Source organism: Phyllobates terribilis, unplaced genomic scaffold (assembly GCF_046119375.1).
Source record: "Phyllobates terribilis strain yellow unplaced genomic scaffold, ASM4611937v1 Scaffold_3__8_contigs__length_932513732, whole genome shotgun sequence".
Lineage (NCBI taxonomy): Eukaryota > Metazoa > Chordata > Amphibia > Anura > Dendrobatidae > Phyllobates > Phyllobates terribilis.
The window spans coordinates 269,533,180-269,544,642 of NW_027362763.1; positions in this window are offsets into that span (position 1 = coordinate 269,533,180).

Here is an 11,463-nt window from a genome sequence, read left to right on the forward strand (position 1 = left end):
GGTCAGCTGTTTTTAGCTCTAGCAACAGCTGGATATAAGCAGTGATTGGAACTAGAACAGCACAACATTTACTGTGTAGTGGTCTTGTCGAGAACTCCTGCAAAGCTCCTATTCACTATACATGTAGCTTTGGTGTTCTTGCTCCAATTGCGGTTTACATCCAGTCGGAGGGGAAAACAGCTGACTGGTGGGAGTGACGGGTGTCGGACCCCCTCCGTTCTCATAATGATTACCTATCCTAATGATAGGTCATCAATGTCATAAATATGGATAACCCCTTTAATCTTAGTGGATAGTAACTAGACTTAACAGTAATGATTTAAGTGATATCATCTTTGCTTAGATTTGCAATCTTAGGTAAATGTGGGAAATGGATGACTGTGATATGAGCCAGGAGAGCTTGGCAGGGAAAGACTATCCTAAAATGGAACTACAGTTTTATCAGAAGAGAGAAGTCAAGAGATAAGAGAACATTAATTAAACTAGTAATAATTTGTTTTTATTTTCTATCCAAGGACTGATCAGGTTTTCAAGATCCACTGAAGATATACTTGTCATTCTGAACATGTTATTTATTTTATGGAAGGTCCCTGTGGGTTTCATGTAGAAGAAACTAAGCCAGAGTGATGATTACACATTAATAGACCTCTATTGTGTAGTCAGACATCGTAGATAGAATTGTGATCATAAAGAGAATAAATTCTGCTATGGTTCTGAATATTAGACTATGCTTCAAACCTGGAACTATGGTGAAATCTGAGAAAGTAGATCTGGACAGATATTACAAAATCATTTATCTTTTTTTTTCTCAGTTGACCAGCTTTTAATTTACAATGACCATGTTGTATATGGCTGCTTAATGGTGATAACCCTGAAGGAGCTGCAGACTTCCCATACAGAGACTGGAGTATCTGTCTATTTGACCACAATAAGCCGTACACTTCATAGAGGTGGCCTTTATGGAAGAGTGGGCGAAAAAAGCCTTTACTTACAATTTTTGTGCAAGTCTTGTTTTGAATTTGCCAAAAGATATGTGGGAGACTCCCCAAATGTATGGAAAGAGGTGCTGTGGTCAGATGAGACCAAAATTGAACTTTTTGGCCATTAATGTAAACGCTATGTCTGGCGCCAAACAAGCACAGCTCATCACCCAAACAACACCATCCCCACAGTGAAACATGGTGGTGGCAGTGTCATGTTGTGAGGATGTTATACGGAAGCAGGGACAGGGAAAATGGTATGAATTGAGGGGAAGATGGATGATGCGAAATACAGTGATATTCTTGAGCAAAACCTGTTTCAATCTGTCAGCGATTTGAGACTGGGACAGAGGTTCACCTTCCAACAAAACAATAACCCAAAGCATACTGCGAAAGCAACACTTAAGTGGTTTAAGGGGAAACGTGTAAATGTTTTTTAGTGGCCTGGTCAAAGCACAGACCTTAATCCAATTGAGAATCTGTGGTCAGACTTGAAGATTGCTGTTCACCAGGGAAAACCATCTAAATTGAAGGAGCTGGAGCAGTTTTGACTTGAGGAATGGGCAAAAATTTCAGTAGCAAGATGTGGAAAGCTCATAGACACTTCTCCAAAGCGACTTGCAGCTGTAATTGCTGCAAAAGGAGGCTCTAGAGAGTACTGACTTTAGGGGGGGGTGAATAGCTATGCGCACTAAAGTTTTCAGTTATTTTGCCCTATCTGTTAGTTGCTTCACAATTAAAAGAAAACCAAATGTTTACAGGTGTAGGCATGTTCTTTTTCCATGGACTGATGCAAATGCTCAAAAAAAACCAAACAGTGAAATTCCAGGTTGTGAGGTAGTAAAACTCAAAAAAATGCCAAAGGGGTGGAGAATACTTTCACAAGATATACTATTTATATATATATATATATATATATATATATATATATATATATACACACATACATATATATATATATATATATGCATACATACATACATATATATATATATATATATATGCATACATACATACATACACACACACACATACAGTACAGTACAGTACAGTACAGTACAGACCAAAAGTTTGGACACACCTTTTCATTTAAAGATTTTTCTGTATTTTCATGACTATGAAAATTGTACATTCACACTGAAGGCATCAAAACTATGAATTAACACATGTGGAATTATATACTTAACAAAAAAGTGTGAAACAACTGAAAATATGTCTTATATTCTAGGTTCTTCAAAGTAGCCACCTTTTGCTTTGATGACTGCTTTGCACACTCTTGGCATTCTCTTGATGAGCTTCAAGAGGTAGTCACCGGAAATGGTCTTCCAACAATCTTGAAGGAGTTCCCAGAGATGCTTAGCACTTGTTAGCCCTTTTGCCTTCACTCTGTGGTCCAGCTCACCCCAAACCATCTCGATTGGGTTCAGGTCTGGTGACTGTGGAGGCCGGGTCATCTGGCGTAGCACCCCATCACTCTCCCTCTTGGTCAAATAGCCCTTACACAGCCAGGAGGTGTGTTTGGGGTCATTGTCCTTTTGAAAAATAATTCATGGTCCAACTAAACGCAAACCGGATGGAATAGCATGCCGCTGCAAGATGCTGTGGTAGCCATGCTGGTTCAGTATGCCTTCAATTTTGAATAAATCCCCAACAGTGTCACCAGCAAAGTACCCCCACACCATCACACCTCCTCCTCCGTGCTTCACGGTGGGAGCCAGGCATGTAGAGTCCATCCATTCACCTTTTCTGCGTCGCACAAAGACACGGTGGTTGGAACCAAAGAGCTCAAATTTGGACTCATCAGACCAAAGCACAGATTTCCACTGGTCTAATGTCCATTCCTTGTGTTCTTTAGCCCAAACAAGTCTCTTCTGCTTGTTGCCTGTCCTTAGCAGTGGTTTCCTAGCAGCTATTTTACCATGAAGGCCTGCTGCACAAAGTCTCCTCTTAACAGTTGTTGAAGAGATGTGTCTGCTGCTAGAACTCTGTGTGGCATTGACCTGGTCTCTAATCTGAGCTGCTGTTAACCTGCGTTTTCTGAGCCTGGTGATTCGGATAAACTTATCCTCAGAAGCAGAGGTAACTCTTTGTCTTCCTTTCCTATGGCGGTCCTCATGTGAGCCAGTTTGTTTGTAGCGCTTGATGGTTTTTGCAACTGCACTTGGGGACACTTTTAAAGTTTGCCCAATTTTTCGGACTGACTGACCTTCATTTCTTAAAGTAATGATGGCCACTCGTTTTTCTTTACTTAGAATTTGTATTATGGCAAGAAAAAAGCAGCTAACAGTCTATTCAGTAGGACTATCAGCTGTGTATCCACCAGACTTCTGCGCAACACAACTGATGGTCCCAACCCCATTTATAAGGCAAAAAATCCCACTTATTAAACCTGACAGGGCACATCAGTGAAGTGAAAACCATTTCCGGTGACTACCTCTTGAAGCTCATGAAGAAAATGCCAAGAGTGTGCGAAGCAGTCATCAAAGCAAAAGGTGGCTACTTTGAAGAACCTAGAATATAAGACATATTTTCAGTTGCTTCACACTTTTTTGTTAAGCATATAATTCCACATGTGTTAATTCATAGTTTTGATGCCTTCAGTGTGAATGTACAATTTTCATAGTCATGAAAATACAGAAAAATCTTTAAATGAGAAGGTGTGTCCAAACTTTTGGTCTGTACTGTACATTCATATATATATATATACACTGTGTTCCCAATTATTATGCAAATAATATTTTCTCAGATTTTCCCAAATTACCTATATGAATTGCAGTCATTGTAATTTTCCAGTCAAATAACTATTAGAGTACAATTGAAAGGTTTTTGTACCAACTGCCTATGATAACAGTATATTTTAAAAAAAATAAAAAACTCAAACTGCACTCAAAATGCATGTTCCAAATTATTATGCACAGCAGAGTTTTCAACCTTTTCATTTTAATAAAGAACAAAAAATTTGTCATTTTTGAAATTATAAGCATTAGCAGGTTATTACAAACTGAAATCAAACAGTTTTCAACTCAAAACTTTATTCTAGGTGATGTTACATTTGCACATAGGACCCCTTGTTCGAAAGGAGCTTCTGAACTCTCTCGTCCATTGAATTTGTCAGGTTTTGGATGGTTTCTACTTCAATTGTTTTGCATGAGGACAGAATACCCTCCCAGAGCTGTTGCTTAGATGTGAGCTGCCTCCTGCCATCATAGACACTCCTTTTGATGATGCTCCAGAGGTTCTCAATGGGGTTGAGGTCAGGGGAGCATGGGTGCCACACCATAAGTTTGTCCCCTTTTATGCCCATAGCAGCCAGAGATGCAGATGTGTTATGTGCAGCTGGCATCAATCGCTCAGCCTATCCATTAGGCGCTGTCTAATGGATAGGCTGAGCGATTGATGCCAGCTTATATACTGTATGACACCCTCTTCTTCCCTGATGATTAGCTGAGGCAATGAAACGCGTTGGGAGTGGTGTGCTGTGAGTTGCTGGAGGCTGAAAAGGTTTTGATGCCCCACCACATGGAGCTGTCTTTAAGCCAGAGAGCTAGAACCGACATCTTATTTGGTGAGGTCGTTCCATTAACATATAGATAAGGTTTAAATGCTCACCATAATTAGTGTAAATGTATTAAGGTTCCTGGGTGCTGAGACATGATATGTTGAGACATTGTCTTGAGCGCTCCACTATTTTCTGTGTTATGTTACAGGTAGACTATGTTGATATTACATATGCTCGTATTCCAGGACATAATGAGTTATTGAGTTATGTGGTTACTCACTACCACAGACAGGCTTATACTCACTTTTAGGTCCTTGTGACTTGTTGTGTATTAACATTTATTACGACTGAATAAAAAGTAAGTTTTAACGCTCTGTAGTACTACATTTGCTTTAATACCTACTTTATTGTGTGGTTATCCTGGAACCCCTATTGCTGAATTTTATGCCTGGTTCCCACCATGAAGCATGGAGGAGGAGGTGTGATGGTGTGGGGGAGCTTTGCTGGTGACACTGTTGGGGATTTATTCAAAATTGAAGGCATACTGAACCTGCATGGCTACCACAGCATCTTGCAGCAGCATGCTATTCCATCTGGTTTGCGTTTAGTTGGACCATCATTTATTTTTCAACAAGACAATGACCCCAAACACACCTCCAGGCTGTGTAAGGGCTATTTGACCAAGAAGGAGCGTGATGGGGTGCTACACCAGATGACCTGGCCTCCACAGTCACCAGACCTGAACCCAATCGAGATGATTTGGGGTGAGCTGGACCGCAGAGTGAAGGCAAAAGGGCCAACAAGTGCTAAGCATCTCTGGGAACTCCTTCAAGATTGTTGGAAGACCATTTCCGGTGACTACCTCTTGAAGCTTATCAAGAGAATGCCAAGAGTGTGCAAAAGAGTCATCAAAGCAAAAGGTGGCTACTTTGAAGAACCTAGAATATAAGACATATTTTCAGTTGTTTCACACTTTTTTGTTAAGTATATAATTCCACATGTGTTAATTCATAGTTTTGATGCCTTCAGTGTGAATGTACAGTTTTCATAGTCATGAAAATACAGAAAAATCTTTAAATGAGAAGGTGTGTCCAAACTTTTGGTCTGTACTGTATGTATTCACACTCACATATAAAAAGCCCTCTTGAATCATGCTGTTCCAAATGGGCTCAATCTAAAGTGCACTCTGTAATCAGCTGCACTTCTAAATTCATACAAGATGGATTTCTCTATTGATGCCGTGCGTTTCAGTCACAACACGAATGATTGGATATAGTAACAAACTGGAAATGACATAAGAAAAGTAACAGCCCTTTTCTTTGCAGCAAGTCGATTGAGCCCTTTATTAGTTAATGGGATCTGTTAGGCACAAATGATATACATTGTATGACGAATTCAGCACTACTGCAGCTGAGAAAAGAGCTGAAGATTGCAGCACTTCCATCTTTGCATGCCTACTGGACCAAATGAAAAAAAGAAAAAAAATGCTTCAACATATCCCATTGATTTTGAGACTGTTTTTTGTGACACATGATACCGTATTTTTCGGACTATAAGACGCACCGGACCATAAGACGCACCCCAAATTTTGGGGTGGAAAATAGAAATAAAATATTTTTTATAAGATGGGGTCCATCTTATAGTCTGAATAGGTCCGGTATCTTACCTGGGGGGCAGTGGAGTGAGGGTCACAGGAGGCAGGGTCCCTCAGGAAGTCGGCAACTGTAGCAGAAGAGGTCAGATGCTGTGGAGCCTGCGTTGGGCCGGGGCCTGTACCTGGCTGAGGCCCTTAGCCTGGCGTGTTCCTGTGCGGAGGCCTGTGGCTGGGGTTGAGGCAGGGGACTCTGGCTGGGGCTGGGGCAAAGGCCGAGGCAGGGCCTCTGGCTGGGGCTGAGGTCGGGGCCTCTGGGCTGGGTCCTGTACCGGGCTGTGAGTGGCGAAGCTGTGCGGCCTATGCAGGTTTCCGGTGTGCGCGGGCATCTTCCTAGAGTTGTGATCTACAGGAAAATGGCCGCCGGAGCTACCGGTCCGTGCATGCGCCGGCGGCCATTTTCCTGTAGATCTCAGCTCTAGGAAATGGCCGCGCACACCGGAAACCTGCACAGGCCGCACTTCACTTACAGCCCGACACCGGCCCTAGTCCCAGTACCGGCCAGGCACTGGTGCCGGCCCCAGCCGCTCACCTCCGCTGCCACCACTGCCGCATTCCTGAAGGGCCCTACGATCCCACTTTACCACCACTGCAGGTAACGTTCGGACCATAAGATGCACCCCCCATTTTCCTCCCAAATATTTGGGGAAAAAAGTGCGTCTTATGGTCCAAAAAAAACGGTTCTTTATAATAATGGTAAATTTAGATTGATATTTTTATGGATGAATGCAAAATATCAGAAAATTTGACAAAAATGTTTCAAAAATTGCAATTTTCAAACTTTGAAGGACTATCCCTTTAATCACAATAGTCATACCACACAAAAACATTAATAAATAACATTTCCCTCATGTCTGCCTTACATCAGCACCATTTGTAAAGTGTTTTATTTCATTAGCATTTTAGAAGGTTTAAAAATGTAGCAGTAATGTTTCATTTTTTCAAGGAAATTTACAAAAATTATTTTTTTAGGGACTTGTTCAGTTTTGAAGTGACTTCGGGGGTCCTATATGTTGGAAACCACTCAAAAGTGATAACACTTTAAAAACTGCACCCCTAAACGTATTTAAAATTGATTTCAGGTTGTTCATTAACCCTTCTGGTTCTTTTCAGGAAGTAATGGAAAGTGGCATGACAAGAATGAAAAAGTTTATTTTCACCATCTAAATTTTGATAACTTCTTAACAAGCCGCTATAGCCGGCAGACTCCAAGGCCGTTATTTGGCAGTTACCTGCCATGGCAAACATCAGGACCACACAATCAAGATCTCAGGGTGCCTATGAGGTTAAAGAAGGAGCCCCCACACTCTTAACTATTTAGATTCTGTAGTCACTATTGACAGCAGAATCTAAGGGGTTAAACGTCCATGGTCGGTGCCAACACTGATCATGGCTGATGCAGCAATTTGTCAGCTATAGTGTACAGGTGACAGTTACAGATTGTCACCTGTCGGAAAACGCTAGTCTTTTCATTCAGATGTCTGTGAAATACATGAGACTGTTGAATTCGAGTCGGGAGACCCACAGCCAACCCATACATCGTTCACAGATGTCTGAATTCAGCCTTAAAAGGGTATTCTTATCTCCAAGATCCTATCCCAATATGTAGTAGGTGTAATAATAAATTAATAATAATAATAATAATAATAATAATAGCAAATGTCTCCAATTAGAAATGTGGTATAGGTCTTCTGATTCACTTTGCCTGTTTCCTCATGTGCAGGCATTTCATGACCTTAGGTTTCCATGATTACGACCACTAGCAACTAGCTAACTGTCACTATATCGGTGGTCGTAACCATAGATACATAAAGGTCCTGCAATGCCTGCACATCAGGAAAGAGACATACTGTAGCGAATCAGAAAACCTATACCACATTTCTAATTGGAGGTATTTACTAATATTGTTATTACACCTACTACATATTGGAATAGGATCTTGGAGATGGGAATACCCTTTAATCAGCTGTTTGGATGGCTGGCGGCACCCATGAAAGCACTGTGGATACTAGGTTTACATTGGTTTCAGGCTGGTTCTTAACGGCAAACTTTATACCTTTTGTAGCAGGGGAACAAGTTTTTACTGGGTTTTATCAAGCAAATGTATTTTTTTTTTTTTTTTACTGTTAAAATTAAATTCAGGGCAGAAGTATCGTTAGCATCCAGGCTCATGCCTCTTATTTTTTGACATTGTGCCCTGTATCTAGGTTTAGTGTCCTCCTGCACCATTTCAGGCTGCAAGAAGTCTGCACAGCTCGGTGTGATGTTGGAATGATGTTAGACCGGTTTTTGAGTTATTTTCTGTTCATAAAGAATAAACAATTTAAAATTTTTTAGATATGCCAGGATAACCTCTTTAACAGCATGAATATGTAAATATAAGGCAACATTCAGGGAAGGGGCATGGTTATCCCCCAGATTTTTTTTTACCAGTGCCCTGAATATCTGAAAAATCGCATTGCAAGTGTTTGGGTTCCTGAATAAATCAGACCGCACTCTGATGACATTCTAGTGCGCGCAAACTTGCACAGCCTGTCAGAAAGGAGAAGGCGGAGATTTTTTTTCTTTTCTTTCCTTCTTCACGCAAGAGAAAAACTGATGACATTTGGACCAAACTAATCTGTCCACTTATCTTAGTCTGCAAGAAAAACAAAGGTCTGAATTAAGTATAAGGGTAGGTTTCTAGTTTAGGCAGACATGATAAATTAGAATGCTCTCCTGTACCCTCTTCAACATGGTTCAGGCTTCAGTCTTTTTTTGTATTAAGTGTATAGGGGGGGGGGGGGGTAGGCACTCTACTTTCTGGTACAAATATAAAGAGATATGGGTGCACTATTTATTTTGGAGGCAATGTTTGAGACCTTCTTCGAAATGTTATTTCGGGTAACATTGAGCACTCTACTTTGCACTAATCAGTTACTTTGGAAGAATTGTTTTGGCTGACTATAAGGGCACTAAGCAGGATAGTTATTTTGCAAAAATGTTTGGGGGCACTGTAAATGGTACTAGTACTGAGGGCATTTTTGGGGCACTAATTACTGTAAGGGGCACAACAGGACAATATCATGCTGGATGACTGTTAGGGTGTCAGAATAAAGAGTTTGTATTGCAATGGTAGGGAGACTGCTGGAAAAGTTACAAGCCAAAGGGATCTAAACAGAAATCTGCAGAGAAGTCATGGCTGGAGGAAGTGTTTTTGAAGGACTGAGCCAAATGGAGATGATGAGGAAAAGAAAAGGTCAAGAACTATCTAGAAGAATAATTGGGGAATGCATTCAGGCTTGTGTTCGGTTATGTCTGGTCTAGGGAAAAAAAAAAAAAAAAAATGGGACTGAAGACTCCCATATGTATTAGACTAAAGTTGGCAGAGCCCACTAATATTGGTGGGATTGGCCGGCAGTGATGTGTATGGAACTCTCGACAGATGAGGTTTGGGGTGAGAAAGGTCCATTCTGCTAAATTTCAGAACCTGATCCTTTTTTCCGCTGTGAGATAAGCTGATGCCAGAGGAGTTGGGAGAGATGGGTGTCAGCCCAATGTGACAGCTATCCAGTGTGTATGGGGTACTTTTGTGGCACCCCTGCTGCGCACTGGTGCCACAGATCCCAGAGGGGTGCATGGATGGAATTCTCCCCAGTGGCCTCAATACATACAGACACCTCCACCCAAGTCCACTAGATGGAGTCCTGTCAGGTATATAAATACTAGGGGGTGGAGTTCAGGAAGTCAGTCAGTGGGAAGCAGACAGTGTGACACCATGCTGCAGCTCCAGACAAGCTGAAGTCTGTGTGGCTGAAGGCCAGGCTAGGCCCAAGCTGCGGGCTAGTCTGGCCAGTGAGAGCCTGGAGCAGGCTAGAAGGCAAGTGAGAGTTCCTGTCAGGCACAGACAAGGACAGAACTCAGAGTCTGCTCAGGGAGTCTGCATGAGAGAGTCTGCAGACTGAGGAGAAGAAAGAGAAACGCATAGGGGGCAGAGGAGTATAACAGGCTCACCCCGAACCATATACCGGACACCGGGTCCGCGCCTACAGGGATCTTTATGACCAGTAGGAACAACCGGAACCCCTGGAGAACTACAAGTCCCAGGTTAACCCTAGAACGCATACCTGGGGCCTCGCAGGCCCGCCCTGTTAATTGTTTTCTATTTTCTGCAAGATTACTTTAGTTAGAATTTTGAAACTCTAGGTATTCCTCAGGTATATAGTTGTTTGTCATTTTTGTTTGAGTTATTCCATGTTTATTTAACACGGGCCTAAAAGGCCCCAGGTATGTGAAAGTGTAGCTTTTTATGGTCATGCGTTCTAGGGTTAACCAACCGCTGACCACAGCAACAGGGTTAGGTACCACTAAGGCTCCAGCGACCAGGACTAGTGGGAACCAGGAGAAAACTCTACCGCCAGGTCAGTAGGTATAAGAAGGAAGCAGTAAGCAAGCCAGGCCTAGCTCCAGGCAGGCCCGAAGCTTAGAGAGTAAAGGACACAGATCAGGAGGCCTTACACCCGCTCACTGGGGAGAGTCCAGAAGTGCGCACTTCACCTGGAGTACCCTGGACTGGGAGAATGTATGCGGACACAATATGGAGAGTGAGGGAGGGGTTGGGTGCAGACAGTATTATGAGTGAGGGGGGTGGGTGCTGATACAGTATGAGGAGTGAGAGGGTAATGTATGTGGATACAGTAAGGGGAGCGAGAATGGTGGTATGGGGAGGCGGGGAGATGTGTGAGGAGGCAGTATGAAGAGTGAAGGGGTAAATATGTGAGGAGACAGTATGGTTAGCAGTGGGGATTTCAGAGGAGACAGTATGAGGGGGGCAAATGTGTGAGGAGACAGTATGAGGGGAGAAAAGTGTGAGTGGGCACAGATTAGAGACTGAGTAGTGTGGGGAGGGGGTAGCATGGGTGGACACTATAATGGCATAGACAGGACGGGACAATATGCCAAGAAGAAGGAGTGGGATGAGGGGGCACTGTAGAGAGACTGGGCCCTACAGGAGGGACACAGAGTGAGAGGACAGTGTGAAGAGTGGGCCCAGTATGGAAAGGAGAGGGTAGTGTGGACAGTAACATAAGTGGGACTGTGTGTTGGTCATATTTTGTGCAAGAAATATAGTGAGGGGCAATTATTTATTCAGGGACTTAGTGTAGGACAGATATTCTTATTCAGGAGCATTATAATGATATTGCTATTTTTTAGGGCAGCATGTGAGGATGTGCTGCACAAGACCGGAGAAGATGGAAGTCTGCAGAGATGAGCTGTGGCTGTGAAAAGCCATCATGGTGTCTGGACAAGCTGAAGAAAAGAAAGAACGAATCCAATCATAGACAGAGTCATCT